The 19,980-nt window shown below is 38.9% G+C and overlaps 1 pseudogene; it reads left to right on the top strand.

Annotated features, from left to right (window-relative positions):
* Window positions 1-15,697: 15,697 nt before the first annotated feature.
* On the top strand, window positions 15,698-18,805 carry LOC133306062 (receptor-like protein EIX2; annotated as a pseudogene).
* Window positions 18,806-19,980: the final 1,175 nt, after the last annotated feature.

The raw sequence follows: 19,980 nt of genomic DNA, 5'->3' as shown, positions 1-19,980 counted from the left end.
TACCTCATAACATAGATAATATAAGTGTGGCTCTAGTCACGGAACTACAACAATGCAGACCAGACCATTTAACAGTTTATACAACTCCAATCTAAAAGTACTAACAAAAGTGTCATGGACAATCCCCATGCTCACTCAAATAAGGCAACATGCCCAACATCAGTCTCAACAACAACATATCATAAATAACGGAAAACATAAACAGCATCACAAATCCAGTCATGCTAACGTAAAACAGTAAAACATAATCAGCTAAGCTCCGGCCTCCTGCCGCCTGAGGCATCAGTACCCATACTACCTGATACTGAAATAAGCATTCCCCAAACGTGGGGTAAGATCTCTAATCTAGAAATCTCAGTAAGTCAGTGAGTCCTCAAGGTTCTTCCACCCCAAGCTCACTTACATGTGCAATATAAGTTCAAAAGCAGTTTATCAATTATCATTTCTAAAACAATGCAATGCAGCAGATAATCATGTCATGTGTGTCAATGCTAATCTACTGGCCAGAGACAGTGCAGGTATACGTCTATCACATACACACCGTGCAAGTACCACTTGCATTCACCCCGGTACACCGTCTTGTATGGCGCTACATACTCAGGCTTCCCGTCAAGATGAAACAACACATGCATATTAAAAGCCATTACATGTAAAGTTCAATCAACATATCAAATATCCAAAAGCATGTACACAACATGCATAAACCATACCCCCATGAGACATGGTGGAACCACAACATGGCTAAACCGAGGACACGAAAGCTTACCTTGCAAGCTAACACCAAAAGGCAAGAGTCCACAGCTCAAAGTCCAAACACAACAGATTCACAATCTGTTATGGACCAACAATACATCAACAACATGCACCACAAGCATACAATATTAAGACAACGCCTTTTCATTACGTTTTCAAGTCTTAAAGCTTCTAACAAAGCCACAAGCCCTTAATCCCATGATTCTGACTTAATCTATTAAATACAGAAGTTCAACTTCATCAAACTAGGGTCCATAAACCCCCAATAGCCTACTGTACACACAGCACAGCTGCTGTTCTGCGAAATCCCAGAATATCCGGATATCTCGCTGTCCATATCCGGATATGCAATATCCGGATATACAGATTCACATATCCGGATATCCAATATCTGGATATCCCAAAACCACGTATCCGGATATCCAATATCCGGATATCAGTTCGACAAATATCTGGATATCTCACGACAGAATGCAGTTTCTGCATTTTCGTGAAGATATCCTAAAAAGGTTCCATTTTTACCGATTTTAAACACCTAATCATGCATTTCTAGATGTGTCAAGCCTCACCCAACAACAAGTTATCATCTTTTAACCTTAACATGCATCAAGCTTTCATTTTTAAGCATTAAACTCATGATTAAAGGTTGAAGATCATACCACAAGCTTAAACTCAGCAAGAATGACCCAAAGAACTCACCAACAACTCTTCCAAGTACTGTTTCTACAGGTACACGAAAATGGACCAACAAGATGAGTCCTTTCCTCACCAAGGAAGCTACTTGGAGCTCAAAACCACTAAGAACAAGATGAATCTCCTCCAAACTCTCCAACTCAGAACCAGAACCTCACAATAAACTCAGAAAGATGACTCTTTTCTGCTCACAAGACTCACACTCAGGTATTTCCCACTCACCCAAGGTGTTTTGGTGAGGAAACTAGAGGAAAATGTGGCAACTTGGTTGAGTTTCCAAGGAAATAAGGCAAGGCATGAAGGAGGCTGGTCAGCAGCTCCAAGGCACCAACTTTCACGTTCAAATGGCTGAGTAGCAGCCTAGGTTAGTGTGCAAAAATTGTATTTATAGGCCATGCCACTTAAACACACAATATTAACTTTAATTGCTACGCTTAACATTTTAATCCCAAACTTTGGATTATGAAACTACATAATTTTCTAAGATTTATCATATTTTTCTTATAATTTTCTGAGCACTTTTCCAGTACGCGCTTTTCCAAGCCAGTACCGGTTTCCAGCACCAGTTCTCATTATCTGGACTTGAAACTCGTTTTAAAAGTCCTACATATTATTCTAGTAATTAACATGCACTTATTATAATTTTCCGGGATACTTTTTCGGCACGCATTATACTGACTAGCAGAACCGGTATCTGCACTTTTCTTCCGAAAAGCGACTTTCAGCATTCTTAATCACTTATTACGATTATTAAGCCTCATAAATAATTATTAGGGTCAATTATGGAATCATTTCCTAATTTTGCATAATTAATTAATTAAATACCTTTATTAACGGAGCGGGTTCTTACATTCACCCCACATTTTTAGGATTTTGACCTCAAAATCAGAAACATACCTGGTCGAAACTCGGGGTACTGCCGGAGAAGCTCGTCCTCACGCTCCCAAGTACACTCCTCAGAAGTCCTTCCGGTCCACTGCACCTTGACCATCGGAATGATCTTGCTCCTCAGCTGCTTCTCGCCACGATCGAGAATCTTTAGTGGACCTACGGGAGTCTTTAAGTTCTCCCGAACTTCCACATCATCCGGCGGCACCACGTGCGAATGATCTGCTATGTACCTCCGAAGCTGAGACACGTGAAACACGTCGTGGATGTTGGCCAGGTTCGGGGGCAAGGCAAGCCGGTAGGCAATAGGTCTTACTCTACCAAGAATCTGGTATGGCCCAATAAAGCGCGGGCTCAGCTTCCTCACTCCGAGTGCCCGTCCAACACCGGTGACAGGTGAAAGTCTCACAAACACGTGCTCACCCTCACTGAACTCCAGTGGTCGATGCTTGACATCGTAGTAGCTCTTCTGACGATTATGCGCCTGCTTCAGCTTTTCCCTGATCATCTGGATCTGCAGGGTGGTATCTTGGACAAAGTCCAAGCCAAACAACTCACGATCCCCAACCTCCGACCAGCAGGTAGGTGTACGACACCTCTTACCGTAGAGCGCCTCGTAGGGTGCCATGCCTAGGCTAGCATGGAAACTGTTGTTATAAGAAAACTCTACCAATGGAAGGTACCTATCCCATGCCGAGCCCTGCTCCAACGTGCAAGCCCGCAACATGTCCTCCAAGGTCTGGGTAGTCCGCTCAGTCTGTCCATCAGTCTGAGGGTGATAGGCGGTACTCAATCTCAACTGCGTACCAAAAGCTCCCTGTAGCGCCTCCCAGAACCGAGATGTGAACTTCGGGTCCCTATCACTGATGATACTCACGGGCACCCCGTGAAGCCTCACAATCTCGCGAACATACAATCTGGCCAACTGCTCTGTAGTGAAGCTCACCTTCACTGGAAGAAAATGGGCAGACTTCGTCAGTCTGTCCACAATGACCCATATCGAGTCACAGCCAACCTGAGTCTTCGGCAGACCCACAACGAAGTCCATGGAAATGCTCTCCCATTTCCACTCTGGAATCTCAAGAGGTTGAAGTTTACCAGACGGCTTCTGGTGTTCAATCTTCACCTTCTGGCAGATCAAACACTTGGACACAAACACAACTATGTCCTTCTTCATTCCCGGCCACCAGAAATTCTTCTTCAAGTCTTGATACATCTTAGTAGCACCAGGGTGGATAGAAAACTAACCCTTATGGCCTTCTGCCATAACCTCTTCTGTCAACGGACCTCGAGGAACCACAATCTTCCGCTGGAACAAAAACAATCCATCATCATTCCAAGACACACCGTCTTGGTTCTTCACATAATCCAGACACTCTCTCTGAACTTGTGCCTCTTTAATCTTTTCTAGCAGCTCGTTCACAACATCAGATGCTTCCAATCCGAGAAGTACGCTCGCACACAGAGCGGTCACTACCAAGTGGCGGAACTTCTCAACCACATTGAAGTTACCAAGTAGCAAACTGGATGAACTACTGGATTTCCGACTCAAAGCATCAGCTACCACATTGGCCTTGCCAGGGTGATACCTTAGCTCAAAGTCGTAGTCCTTCATGAACTCCATCCATCTCCTCTGCCTCATGTTCAACTCCTTCTGGTTGAACATGTACTTCAAACTCTTGTGGTCACTGAACACCACAAACCACAAACCAAAAAGATAATGCCTCCAAATCTTGAAAGCAAACACAATCGCAGCCAACTCCAAATCATGAGTCGGGTAGTTCTCCTCATGAGGCTTCAACTGCCTCGAAGCAAAAGCAACAACTCTACCAGACTGCATCAGAACACAGCCCAGCCCCTTTTCAGAAGCATCACAGTAAAGCTCAAACTGCTCCTCAGGATCAGGAAGGATCAACACAGGTGAAGAAGTCAATCTCTCCTTCAACTCCTTGAAGCACGCCTCACACTCGTGAGTCCACACAAATGGAGTCTCCTTTCGGGTAAGGCGAGTCAAAGGGATAACCATCGTGGAAAAACCTTTGATGAATCTCCGATAGTAACCGGCCAAACCTAAGAAGCTCATCACCTCCGTAGCTGTCTTGGGTCTCTCCCAATCCAACACGGCCTCAATCTTGTTGGGATCCACTGCAACTCCATCTGCTGAAATCACATGCCCCAGAAACTTGACAGATTTGAGCCAAAACTCACACTTAGAAGGTTTAGCATAAAGCTTTTTCTCCTTCAGCACTTGCAGAACTATCCTCAGATGCTTCGCATGCTCCTCCTCAGTCTTGGAGTAGATCAGAATATCATCAATGAAGAAAATCACAAACTGATCCAGATACGGCTGGAAAATCCTGTTCATGTAATCCATGAACACTGCCGGGGCATTTGTGAGTCCAAACGGAATCACCAAATACTCAAAATGACCGTATCTCGAACGAAACGCGGTCTTCGGGACATCCTTCGGCTTCACCCGAATCTGATGGTATCCGGACCGGAGATCAATCTTGGAATACACACAAGCACCCCTGAGCTGATCCAACAGATCATCAATCCGAGGAAGATGATACTTGTTCTTGATTGTCACCTTGTTCAACTGCCTGTAGTCGGTGCACAATCGCATTGTCCCGTCCTTCTTCTTCGAAGATGACCAGTTCTCCCCAAGGAGACACACTCGGTCTAATGAAATCTTTCGCCGAAAGATCCTCAATGTGCTTCTTCAGCTCAGCCAACTCCGGTGGCGACATCCGATAAGGAGCTAAAGAAATCGGCCCCACACCGGGCAACAAGTCAATGGAGAACTCTATCTCCCACTGTGGCGAAAACTCAGGAATCTCCTCAGGAAACACCTCAAGGAACTCCCCCACCACAGGAATGCCAGTGATATCCTCATGTGTCCCACTCACCAAACCACCCAACATGACATAACTCAATGCCCCTGCTCGCAGCGCTCTCCTGGCCTACAGCAGTGAAATGTATGGCGAGGAACTAGCTGTGGAATCACACGGAGACATCACCACTCGCTTTGCACAGCAATCAATCAATGCACAGTTTCTAGACAACCAATCCATGCCCAGAATAATCTCAAGGTTGGCCATCGGCAATCCTATCAGATCTATCGAGAACTCACGGCCATCCCACTGAAACGCTACATCGCGATGTACAGTGGTAGAATCACAAATCTCTCCGGTGGCGGTAGTCACCCGCAACGGTGGAGAAAGCACAACACTGGGCAACTCAAGCCCCAAAGCAATCGGGGTAGCAACAAACGAATGAGTAGCCCCAGAATCAAAGATAGCATCCACAAAAGAATCACCAATAGACACAGTACCTCTGACAAGGTTCGGAGCGCGGTCCGACTGCTGCTTATCCAGTGTATACACTCTCCCAACAGAAGGTGGCACTGTAGGTGCCGAAGAAGATGCCATCGGAACCATCTGCAAAGGAACTGCCTGAACAGCTGCAGCTCTCGCCGTCGATGACAGACAATCTCTAGAAAAGTGGCCCTCCTTACCACACTTGAAGCACAACAACTGCCCCGTAGCACAGCGTCCTACATGCTCCTTCCCATATCCCGAACATCTCGGAGTGGTAGGAGGCCTAGCAGAACTCCCCTGATGTGAAACAACTCTCTTGAACTGACCAGGCGCCTGCCTAGTCGCTAACTGCTTTCCCTTGCCTTTATCAGCAAACCTCATGTCCTTCCAAGAAGTAGGAGCAGGAGTGGAACCACCTATTCCCTTGCTCTCCTCAACCTTGGCCCTCTTGGCCTTGCTTGCCACGCAAACATCCTCGATGTCCTTACACTGCTGTACCAGTGTACCAAAGTCCCTCGAAGCAGCACCAGCAAGATGCTCAGCAATCACCTCACTAAGTCCCCTGCAGAACTTAGCTGCCAGAAACAACGGAGTAGGAGGAACCATCCGGAAGTGTGCAAACTTCACTAGCTCATTAAACTTAGCCAAGTACTCATCAACAGACATCGAGCCCTGTACCAAACGATCAAACTCTCCCTGCTTCCTCTCCTGCGCATCATAGGGAAAGTATCGGCCCAGAAAGCACTCCTCAAAGAATGGCCACGTCATGACACGACCCTGCCTCTCAAAAGCACGAGAGGTGTGCGTCCACCACTCATGGGCATCGCCCTCCAGCATGTAAGTCGAGAACATCAGCTTCTGTGGGTCTGTACACTGCATAACCCGAAAGATCTTGTCCAGCGACTCTAGCCATCTCGCAGCAGCAATAGGATCCAAAGACCCCTCAAACACAGGTGGCTTATGCTTCCTGAAAGCATTCAGTCGGCGATCGATCACATCACGATCCTCAGCAATCCCCAAGAGGGGCTCCCCCGTCTCAGCGGCATGAGTAGCACTGCCGATGTGACTATGGCTCTCCTCCTGAACACGAGGTGGACGCGGTGGCGGTGGTGGCGGCGGTGGTGGAGCATGGCCTACAGCAGGACCAGCCCTCATCTCCTCCAACATGACTCTTATCATCGTCATGTTCGCCATCCTGTTCGCCTCGAGGACTTCCTCAGTGGTCCTCCGGTTCGCTTCACGAACCTCAGCTGCGGCTATTCGGTTCGCCTCGCGAACAGCTTCCATCATTGCCGCGTTGGCCAATCTAGTGGCCTCATGATCGGCTAACCTAGCCGCCTGCATCTCAGCCAATGCAGTCAGGATAGGATCAGATTGATCCTCAGAAGTATCCCGTGTTCTCCCGGACCTTACCATGACTCTGCACAAGTTACACAAATTATGAGTTGATCAGGCCCACGCAATGTGATCACATATACATCATCATAATAAAATTCGACGGAGTAAACACAAAGTCAGACACAACCAAACAACCTAGCAATTGCAATACATACAGGCTTTTCCCTTGAACCATTGCTCTGATACCATAAATGTAACACCCCGTATATATCCGGTAATGTTATCATAATATCGTATTAAGCTGCGCTTAATTAAAATGCGGAATTACTTTTTCTTTTCAATTATGATGCCATTAACATTACCAACTTGCTTAATAATCAATTAATAAAACATCGCCTGTATGTAATTGCAATAAAACAGCTAACTGAAATACCTCATAACATAGATAATATAAGTGTGGCTCTAGTCACGGAACTACAACAATGCAGACCGGACCATCTAACAGTTTATACAACTCCAATCTAAAAGTACTAACAAAAGTGTCATGGACAATCCCCATGCTCACTCAAATAAGGCAACATGCCCAACATCAGTCTCAACAACAACATATCATAAATAACGGAAAACATAAACAGCATCCCAAATCCAGTCATGCTAACGTAAAGCAGTAAAACATAATCAGCTAAGCTCCGGCCTCCTGCCGCCTGAGGCATCAGTACCCATACTACCTGATCCTGAAATAAGCATTCCCCAAACGTGGGGTAAGATCTCTAATCTAGAAATCTCAGTAAGTCAGTGAGTCCTCAAGGATCTTCCACCCCAAGCTCACTTACATGTGCAATATAAGTTCAAAAGCAGTTTATCAATTATGATTTCTAAAACAATGCAATGTAGCAGATAATCATGCCATGTGTGTCAATACTAATCTACTGGCCAGAGACAGTGCAGGTATACGTCTATCACATACACACCGTGCAAGTACCACTTGCATTCACCCCAGTACACCGTCTTGTATGGCGCTACATACTTAGGCTTCCCGTCAAGATGAAACAACACATGCATATTAAAAGCCATTACATGTAAAGTTCAATCAACATATCAAATATCCAAAAGCATGTACACAGCATGCATAAACCATACCTCCATGGGACATGGTGGAACCACAACATGGCTAAACCGAGGACACGAAAGCTTACCTTGCAAGCTAACTCCAAAAGCCAAGAGTCCACAGCTCAAAGTCCAAACACAGCAGATTCAAATTCTGTTATGGACCAACAATACATCAACAACATGCACCACAAGCATACAATATTAAGACAACGCCTTTTCATTACGTTTTCAAGTCTTAAAGCTTCTAACAAAGCCACAAGCCCTTAATCCCATGATTCTGGCTTAATCCGTTAAATACAGAAGTTCAACTTCATCAAACTAGGGTCCATAAACCCCCAATAGCCTACTGTACACACAGCACAACTGCTGTTCTGCGAAATCCCAGAATATCCGGATATCTCGCTGTCCATATCCGGATATGCAATATCTGGATATACAGATTCACATATCCGGATATCCAATATCCGGATATCCAATATCCGGATATCCCAAAACCACGTATCCGGATATCCAATATCCGGATATCAGTTCGACATATATCCGGATATCTCACGACAGAATGCAATTTCTGCATTTTCGTGAAGATATCCCAAAAAGGTTCCCTTTTTACCGATTTTAAACACCTAATCATGCATTTCTAGATGTGTTAAGCCTCACCCAACAACAAGTTATCATCTTTTAACCTTAACATGCATCAAGCTTTCATTTTTAAGCATTAAACTCATCATTAAAGGTTGAAGATCATACCACAAGCTTAAACTCAGCAAGAATGACCCAAAGAGCTCACCAACAACTCTTCCAAGTACTGTTTCTACAGGTACACAAAAATGGACCAACAAGATGAGTCCTTTCCTCACCAAGGAAGCTACTTAGAGCTCAAAATCACTAAGAACAAGATGAATCTCCTCCAAACTCTCCAACTCAGAACCATAACCTCACAATAAACTCAGAAATATGACTCTTTTCTGCTCACAAGACTCACACTCAGGTATTTCCCATTCACCCAAGGTGTTTTGGTGAGGAAACTAGAGGAAAATGTGGCAACTTGGTTGAGTTTCCAAGGAAACAAGGAAAGTCATGAAGGAGGCTGGTCAGCAGCTCCAAGGCACCAACTTTCACGTTCAAATGGCTGAGTATCAGCTAGGTTAGTGTGCAAAAGTTGTATTTATAGGCCATGCCACTTAAACATACAATATTAACTTTAATTTCTACGCTTATCATTTTAATCCCATACTTTGGATTATGAAACTACATAATTTTCTAAGATTTATCATATTTTTCTTATAATTTTCTGAGCACTTTTCCGGTACGCGCTTTTCCAAGCCAGTACCGGTTTCCAGCACCAGTTCTCGTTATCTGGACTTGAAACTCGTTTTACAAGTCCTACATATTATTCTAGTAATTAACATGCACTTATTATAATTTTCCGGGATACTTTTTCGGCACGCATTTACACCGACTAGCAGAACCGGTATCTGCACTTTTCTTCCGAAAAACGACTTTCAGCATTCTTAATCACTCATTACGATTATTAAGCCTCATAAATAATTATTGGGGTCAATTATGGAATCATTTCCTAATTTTGCATAATTAATTAATTAAATACCTTAATTAATGGTGCAGGTTCTTACACACCTCGTCCACGACCTCTACCTCGGGAATTCTGAGAGTATAGCGCCTTTTCTTCCTTGAAATTTGCCTTTGACTTGAGTGCTTGCTCCAGTGTCTCTTCCTTCTTCTTTTTCTTGCGTTGTTCATGCGCCTCAAGAGAACCTGCTAGCTCATCAACAGAGAGCGTAGACAAGTCCTTAGATTCTTCAATTGCACATACCACATTTTCAAAGTCGTCTGTCAACGATCTCAATATCTTCTCCACCACTCTGGAGTCTGGCAGGACCTCTCCATTCCTCTTTAGCTGATTCACCACGGTCTGAATCCGGGTGATAAAATCTGACACTTCTTCGGTCTCCTTCATTTTCATGCCTTCCAACTCTCCACGTAGAGTTTGAAGTCTGACCTGCTTCACACGATCAGCTCCTTTGTAAACCGTCTCCAAAATATCCCAAGCCTCCTTTGCTGTTGCCGCCCCTCCTATCATCTCAAGGCCACCAATTTCTTCAACAGCTTGAAACGTTATACAAAGTGCCGCCGCATCCTTTGTCTTTGATTCCTTCAACTGTCTGATTTGATTCGCTGAATATCCTACTGTCGATTCTGGTTCTACGAACCCATCTTGCACCAATTCCCAACTATCATGGGCTCTTAGAAGAGCTTTCATTTGGATGCTCCAATTTTCATAGTTCGTCTTTGTCAGACGGGGCACTGGCAGACTATTCATCTCCATTGGTTCAAGCTCTGATACCAATTTGTAATTCACAGGTCCTATAATGGTGTTTCTCACAAACACTCAAACACACAGGCAATTCTTTGAATACACCTCTTTAGATTACTGTATCTTTTTCAAACCTTACAAACAATGGTTTACATAGAGCTATTTATAAGCAATAGCAAATAACTAATCTAGGAACTCTAAAACACATTAATTGTCCACTAACAAATTCCTAAGGGACACATCTCTTCATAACATAAACCCTTTCATTTTCTATTTTCTTTAATTCAAATAAAGTTTAAACCCAACACTTATTGTTTGAGTTTTCAAATTTGCTGATCTGTTTGTGTGTGTGTGTGATGAATGTAACTTGAGTTGTAGTGTACCTTTTTGTGTTAATTATATGTTAAATTCTGATTTTATGCATAACTACCGGGATAAGAAGTTTTGAATTGTAATTTAGTGTTTACCAAGTTAGTTTTTTTTTTCTACGAGCATACGCTCACTCACTCAGAAGGGAATGCTTTATTATTATTTTATAGTAATACCAGTGTAAAAGGATCCTACCTCTTATAGCATTAGTGTTTTGACTGTGGTGTATGTATCTCAACTCAGTTTGGTCAGAAATTAGCTTCTTAGGTAAGGTCATTTTATCTTAATGATAAAGGATTAATCTGACAAACATGCAGTATTTAGATCACTAAAATGAGGTTAATTAGCATTACAAGCCTGAGTCGTATAGTACAGGCTTTTATGAAGAGGAGTTATAGTTATAAATATTTTGTAACTGCGTATTGGATGTAAATACAACTACTGATGACGTGGATTGTAAAGCTGGTGCTAATAAAAGTGATAAAGTTCTCTGTTTTCTCTCGTATGGTTCTTGATTTGTGAGACTATGTACAAGGCAAGTTTTATATATATATATATATATATATATATATATATATATATATATATATATATATATATATATATGGGCCTCAAGGTGCTGCCACGGAGCGTCTCAATCGCCGCCCGACACAAGTGGCAGTTTTCGGTCAACAGAAGCCCCATGGTGCCGTTCACAGGGTTCATTGTTTAGGCATACATCTCAATGTTACAACATAGATACTTTATCACCTAACCTATAGAGCAATTTAGCTCATAATGGAATTAAATAAAATAGAGAAGAGAAAGAAAGAACTCATTGGAAAATAGAAAAGAAGATGAAAACGCATGCTGTTGTAAAACTTTGTCACGGTCTTGCTCCAGCAGCTCTTCCTCCTCCAAGAATCTCACTTTCTCTCTCTAAAACGTCCCTCCTTGTTTCTCTGACTTCTTGATCTCTTTCTAGCTTCGTCTAACCTCGTCTGTAACCTTCCCAACCTTGGGGGACTTCTCTTTAAATAGATAAAGTGGTTGGATGATTAGGTCTTAGGTTTGGGAGAGAGATTCCAGGAATCATGTTGCTGCAGCCTTATCTTATCCCTATTTTCTTGGGCTGTTCACACTTGATTGGATAAGATCTCGATCTTCTTGGTTTTCTTGTGCTAATATTGTTTTGACTAGGTACGAGTTTGTTGTCCTTGATCCTTGCGATTTTAGGATAAGAATCAGTCTTCAAGAGCGTCCTTGATCCTTGCTTGCTGGTGGTTTATCCAATTGTTGGAAAATAACTAACTTTTGAATTTTGAATTTTAGTTGTTCCCTTTTCCACGCTGTCATGCTGTATCGATTGCTATATCATTATTTCGTGAGTTCTCTACTACAACATTCAAACGTCAATTTTTCTTGCAAAGACAAACACTCAACAAGTCATCTATTCTTATACAAAATCAAGGAATATTATCTCATTTTCCATACTTAGTCATCTCAAAGCACTCAATCATAAATATACAACATTTAGCTTGATTATCATGCAAACAAGACAACTTATATGAAATTTATGCAGCAAATTCATCATAAAAATATCAAATTAACTCTCATTTAGGAGAGCTAACAGTGTGAACAAAATTTGTGTGTTCTGTTTGAATTTCTTTATGCAACTCAGTATGGGTATTCTTGTCAAGAATATTTATTTTTATCTTATCTAGTATTATATAGCGTATTACCAAACATTGAATAATATTATCTTATACAATATATTATCTTATACAATATCATGTCAAACGTTGGATAATATTAAAATTTAATCAGATTTTATACAATCAAACCTTATAGTATCAAGCTTTATCCTATCATTAACACCAAACGTGCCCTCAAGTTATTTCTCTCTCTCTCTCTCTCCACGTTAGTAGACAGCTTCTAAAAAGTGACTGAGGAGAGAGAAAAAAGAAACTTTAATATTATAACTGTGTACTACCGATAGTACATAGTTATAAAGGGTAGCTGTAGATAACTTTATCTAAAGTGGCTGTAGAAATATTTTTTTCTATATATATATACAGCCACTTTAGATAAGGTTATCTACAGTTACCCCAAAATCACGTCATTTTGATTAATGAAGGGTGTTTTTGTAATTTTAGGTGAATTAATGAAGGGTGTTTCAGTAAAATGTATATGATAAAAAAATAAACAAAATTACAGAAACACCCTTCATTAATTCACTTAAAATTACAGAAACAACACTCATTAATCAAAATGACGTAGTTTATATAAGTTGACTACTTTATGTATTACCATTTTAGAGAGAGGAAAATAATTTTTTGAGAGAGAAAATAATTTGGAGGAAGAATATCTTTTAAATATAAAAATTATATAAATATTTTTTTTTTATAAATTTTAAATTTAATTTTATTTGTAAAGTATAATAATTATATTAATTTTTAAAGAAATGATAAAATGGTAAAAATTTCTCATTAATCCTCAATTTTTCTCCCTTATCATTTTTTTAACTTTCAAACTTCTCTTCCTTCCACTTCCTTCCTCTTGGATTCCTTCTCTTTCTCTCTAAACTCTCAAATAAAAACTTAAGGTGGTGTTTGGTTGGGAGCTTTTCAGCGGATATCTATCTTTCTCAAGTATAGCTTTTAGAAACATCATGTTTGTTTCAACGTTTTTCACCAAAAACTTATCTACCAATTTGTCTGGATTTATGAGAAACATAGATATCCGCACTGTTTAGAAACCCAATTTGAAGGTGAGATTTTTCAGAAAACCGGTTTTCTGACTTTTAATGCACTGTTGATTTCATAAAGTTACTTAATTTTCCCAGTAAAGTTTTTCCCCACCAAACAACTTTTTTTACATTTTTCTACCTATCTCACTTTATCTATCTTTCCAATCATTTCTCTATCTATCTCATTTCCCTACTATTCCAAAAAAAATTTCTGAACCAAACGCCCCCTAAGTGTTACTCTCCAAAATACATAGTATAGTTTGTAAATAAAAAAAATTTGTAATATCCTTTTATTTTATCATGTTAAGTTTTAGTAATCCACTTTGTTTGTAGTTTTTTTTTCCTTTCCAATAAAGCATTTTTTATTTTTGTATGTACAATGCAGACTCCTTATACTATCTACAGAATTTAGGTGCTAAACTATTCATATGTTATATGCCAAAAAAATTCATATGAACGTATGTGCACATGAGTAGGTTGCAACTTGCAAGTTATGATCAGTAACACGGAATGTCGAAACAAAATCAGACAGCTATTTTTTTTATTTTTTTTTTATCTTTTAAGGAGGGAAGAAACAGTGTGAAATGTTTAGATGAACTTTTTTTTCTTCATTTTTTTTTTTAAAAAAAAGTCCTTCTCGTAATAAATTATTCCAGCACATTTAATAAATTTTTTTATTGAAAAATTCATCTTTAGATTAAAAGTTCATACCGTAAAATTATATTTATGAAATATTATATTAGTCCAAAATTATTTATATCCGTATAAATTAATATGTTCTCATTTTTTAGAAAAAAAAAAAAGTCTCATTCTATCAATATTCCTGGAAATCACCATTTCTTTTCATTTGAATTGATGATCAATTTGTTCCAAAATTCCATTAGTGTATCGTTCCCCACATGTCTTCTAGTTATATACTTGTTAGCAATGTTCCACCACATAATAGTCTGAGACGTTAATTTTAAAATTGTTAAATTTTGATACGTTAGGACACGTTTTGATATTATATAATATTTTTAATTTATGTAGTGTATATTATATTTAGTATTCAATAAATTAATAAAAAATAAAGCTAAACTTATAATACCCATCAATTTTGCAAATAAACATAAGATATCCCAAATATTTATATTAAACTCAATAAAATTATAATCGTAATCTAACGAATCTAGTAGTTGAAACTCAAAATACAACGCAACGTAACCTTTGAACCTTTTTTGAATCTTTGCAACGAGTATTGAAATATCAAGAAGTGTCAAAAAATATCAGACACAACACCTCATCCTGACATGTCGGTGCTTCCTAGCTTGTTAGTTTCCTTTGCCTTTGACCTTGCACTGTTTAAGTAATAAGTCATGAAGTCCAGATGAATCCACTTCCCGTTTCCTTTTTCCATTCCACGCGCATTTTGCTTTTAACTAGTAATCCAATTATTTTCAATTTTGAAGTCTTTGGAGTTTAAAAAGACAAAACTTTTTGAAGTCTTTTATTTTTATTTTTTTTCCTTTCCATCAATGAGAATTGAGATTGTATCAACAAGAGAATCTTGTATTTGATTATGACAATAATTTGTGCATTGAATGGATGAACTACACAGCATAGCCTAAGGAATATTGTCTTCATGAAACACAAATAAAAAACAATCATGATAAAAGCATAAAGTGAAAAATGCTACTAACATAACAACATCAACATCAATAACATTTTTTTCTTTTTGGAAAATGTTCCCACAAATAAAAAAGAAAGAAAAAAAAAGGTGTTGGTAAAATGAAAATTATTAAAGGGTTTGTTTTTTCTGCAGTTACTGAAGATAAGTTATCTATAATAAGTCTAATACAAAATCATTTTGGAGTAAAAATCATGATATTTTTTTAATTTTAATTTATTTTAGGGTTATTATAGTCTTTATAATTATAATTTTTCAATTTTAAAATGACGTCATTTTGAGAGTAAGTGCAGATATCTTATCTGCAATAAACTGCAGAAATATTATTCTGATTATTAAAATAAAAAACAACGAAGAAATTAAGTTTTACTAAAGTTAAGATAATAACAAAAAGGAGAAGAAAGAAAAACGCCATTCTTGAACATAATTCATTATATAAGGGTTTGTTTAGCTTTCAAGAGTATTATAAACTGATCCTCTGTTTTCTTGGTGGAAATATAATGAGGGGCTATATTCTCATATTCCATGCATCGTTCGTGCTCTCCATCCTTGGGTTCAACATATCAACCAAGGATAGAGAAACAAAGTGCATAGAGATGGAGAGACATGCACTCCTCATGTTTAAACAAGGCCTCCAAGATGACTATGGCATGCTGTCAACATGGAAGGATGATCCAAATGCGGATTGTTGCAAATGGAAGGGAGTTCAATGCATCAATGAAACAGGCTATGTTCAAAGGCTTGATCTGCAGGGTTCGGAAGCAGTTTATTTGAGTGGTGAAATCAATCCTTCAATAACTGTGCTGCAACATCTCACATATCTGGACCTCAGTTATTTAAACACTAGTAGTCACATCCCAAAACTCTTTGGCTCCTTCAGCAAATTAAGATACCTTAATCTCTCATACAGTGGTTATGTTGGGGAGATTCTGTATCAACTTGGAAATCTCTCCCAATTGCAGTATCTTGATATTAGCTACAACAATCTTGTGGGAGCAATCCCTTATCAACTTGGAAATCTCTCCCAATTGCAGTATCTTGATATTAGCTACAACGATCTTGTTGGAGCAATCCCTTATCAACTTGGTAATCTTTCAATGTTGCAGTCTCTTGGACTTGGTAACAATTCTAATCTTAGAATTAACAACCAAGATCATGCATATAATGAGTGGATTTCAAATCTCCCTTCCTTGACAAGTCTTGACTTGAGTGGAATTCAGAATCTCAACGATTCTTCTCATCACTCGCTGCAATTCCTTGGTAAGCTTGCGAGCCTTAAAGAATTAGGGCTAAGTGGTTGTGGCCTTTCTGATGCTGATATTCTTTCTCTGTCTAATTCCCATTTGAATATTTCCACTTCTCTTACTGTCCTTGACCTCTCTGACAATTATTTGACATCACCAACTATATTCCACTGGGTGCTTAACTTCAGCTCCAATCTTCAAGAGCTCCACCTTTTCGGAAACCTCTTAAGAGGTACCCTTCCCGATGATTTTGGCAACAGAATGCATTCACTTGAATATCTAGATCTCTCATCCAACAATCTAGAAGGCAATATCCCAAAAACCGTGGGAAATATATGCACCATACAATCATTCTGGGCTTATTTATGGCAATCGGTTTAGTGGGGAGCTTTCAAGTTTTATTCATAACTCTTCAGAATGCATTGGATCCTCGTTACAGGAATTGGTTTTAGGAATAAATCAAATCTCTGGCACGTTAACTGACCTGTCAATTCTCTCATCTTTGAAATTTTTAGTGCTTAGTTACAATCGGTTAACTGGGGAAATACCTGCAAGCATTGGATTGCTTACAGAGTTAGAGCATTTGTACCTGGCTGGAAATTCTTTGGAAGGTGTAGTCTCTGAATCCTTTTTCACTAACCTCTCCAAGTTGATATACCTAGATTTATCTGATAACTTGTTGACTATGAAGGTTAGTACTAGCTGGATTCCTCCTTTCCAGTTACAAGCTTTGAATCTAGCATCTTGCAAACTGGACTCTACATTTCCTAATTGGCTACAAACTCAAAATGACTTACAGATTCTTGACATTTCAAATGTTGGGAATGTGGATCCCATACCTATCTGGTTTTGGGACAAATTGCAAGCATTATATTACTTGAATATTTCAAACAACAATCTCACGGGCAAGATTCCGAATGTGATACTCAAGTTTACCTACAATCCTCAAATAGATTTGTCTTCAAATCAATTTCAAGGTTCCATTCGCATCAGCATTGCGTCTCTCTAATAATAGATTCTCAGCTTTAGCATCATTTGAATGCCGCAAAAGCACAACTAACTTTTTGGAAATTTTGGATGTATCAAACAACGAATTAACGGGTAGGTTGCCTGATTGTTGGAGCAATCTAAACTCGTTACGGTTTCTGGACCTGAGCAATAACAAATTATCAGGAAATATTCCCTTCTCAATGGGTGCCCTTACTAATATGGAGGCTTTGATTTTAAGAAATATTAGTTTGGGTGGACAATTACCTTCCTCTTTGAAGAATTGCTCCAAGTTGGCCTTTTTGGACATTGAAGAGAATAAGTTGTATGATCCAATACCTTTGTGGATAGGAGAAAGCTTACAACAACTGGTAATCTTAAGCTTTAGATTAGGGTTGTGCACGGGTAAGGTCGGGTCAGGTTTTTGTCCGACTCGACCCAACTCGGTTTTCAAAAAGCATTGATCTCTCGAGCAATCATCTCACGGGGGAAATACCAACAGAAATTGAGTACTTATTTGGATTGATTTCATTCAATTTATCAAGAAACAATCTCAGTGGGGAAATCACTTCAAGTATTGGAAACTTCAAGTCCCTAGAATTTCTTGATTTGTCGAGAAATCATCTTTCAGGAAGAATTCCCTCAAGTCTAGCTCGGATTGATCGTCTCACAACGTTGGACTTGTCAAACAATCATCTGTGTGGAAAAATTCCTGTTGGAACACAACTACAGAGCTTTAATGCCTCAAGTTATGAAGGAAATTCCGATCTGTGTGGACAACCACTTGACAGAAAATGTCCTGATGAAGAAACAAAAGAAGAGACACCACCAGCACTTGAGAGGGATGATAATTCAGTTTTCATGGAAGCATTGTATATGAGCATGGGGCTAGGATTCTTTACTGGTTTCTGTGGTTTCATAGGGTCAATACTGCTAATACAATCATGGAGAAACACCTACTCCATATTCTTGAACACTTTGACTGGCAGAATCTACACGTGCAACGCACACTCATGAATGTGTCTTAGTGCGAGGTAACTACTTGTCTTCTTTCATACTCTCATTTGTTAATTATTATTTTCACACTCAGACGTGCCAGCTCCAATTAGAATTTTCTGCTATAATTGACATATAAAACGGACCATCAGTAACAAGAATCGAGTTCAATATATTATTACAAAATTTGATAAGTAGCATTCTGGTAGATAAATAAAACTTCTTCCAATTTGCAACCGCAGGCAAGCTTTTCTCCTACCACTGCTCATGAAATTTTGGAGACCTTTTTATGTTTCATTGTATTCTATTTTGCAGGACATACTTGGCACCCGTGCCTGTGAGGCTGCTTTGCGCCAAGATGTGTACTACTAATGAAGAATAAATCTATTATATGTATTTGTACCAAATAATATCTATCAAGTGTGGTTTGATTATGTTTTATCATGTCAAGTATTAGTAATCCACTATGTATGTATGTCTTTTGTATCTCCTTGTCTAATAAAACAGTTTTCTACATACAATGGGGAATCCTTATACTATCTAAAGAAATTTAAATATTAAAGTATTCATATTACACATGAGTAGAGTAGGTTGCAAGTTAAGACCGTAAGTAACACAAATCAAGTCAAATTAGACCTTTCACATGGATGATGATTAAACAAACCTGTCCCCAATCACCATATTGAAGTAAATGAGTAGGAGTGTGAACAGAGTGGTTCATAACCGGTTTTAACAAAAAATCGAACCGAACCGAACCGATTTTAAATGATTTGGTTTTCAAACCGTACTGGTTTTTTTTCTTTTAAAACCGGTTTTTAAATTTCTAAACCGGTTTGAAACCGGTTCCAAAATCAGTTTATGGTTTATAACCGATTTTGATTTAAAATCGATTTTAAACTAGTTTTAATTCAAAACGGGTTTTAAATCAAAATCGGTTATGAACCATAAACCGGTTATCAATTTCAAAACCGGTTTTTTAACCAATTCAAAATCGATTTTTGATTAATTTTGCTATTTTTATAAGTAGTCGTTTGTTTCTTCCAGTTATAGGTAGTTGACCAACTATTTCTTGCAAGAATCTTCATTATTTTGGAACTCTCAATACGAAATGATTCTTATAGAAATTATTTCACGTTGTTTTGAGAGTGTTTGATAGAAGAACAGCTGAACTAATTTAAAATTATAAAAAAATTGCTCTTCGTTCTCTCAAGATTTATGTTACTTAGAGTTTCATTTGAATTGATGGAGGAAGGTATGGGTAGGAGTGTTCAAAATGTTCAAAAGAACTAAACCAATCCATAACCAGACTGCTCCACATTTTAAAAACAAATTATTTTTAAAAATCGGTTTCATATGAAACTGTATTTTATTTTATAAACTGGTTATTTACCAAACTATAAAAATAATTGGTTATCCATAACCAAACTGCTCCATAACTAATTAAAGAACAAATAAGTAAATCTGTTGTAAGTTGTCCTTTTAACGATGCTGATTCATCATCTTAAACATCTCAGAGATGTTAAGTCAATTGATTAATTTTGTTGCCCTTTTCGTTT

This window comes from Gastrolobium bilobum, unplaced genomic scaffold (assembly GCF_033153095.1).
Source record: "Gastrolobium bilobum isolate Gb01-03AN ecotype WA unplaced genomic scaffold, APGP_CSIRO_Gbil_v1 utg6539, whole genome shotgun sequence".
Classification (NCBI taxonomy): domain Eukaryota; kingdom Viridiplantae; phylum Streptophyta; class Magnoliopsida; order Fabales; family Fabaceae; genus Gastrolobium; species Gastrolobium bilobum.
The sequence above is the reverse complement of the archived record's forward strand: the minus strand, read 5'-3'. Positions and strand labels throughout refer to the sequence as shown.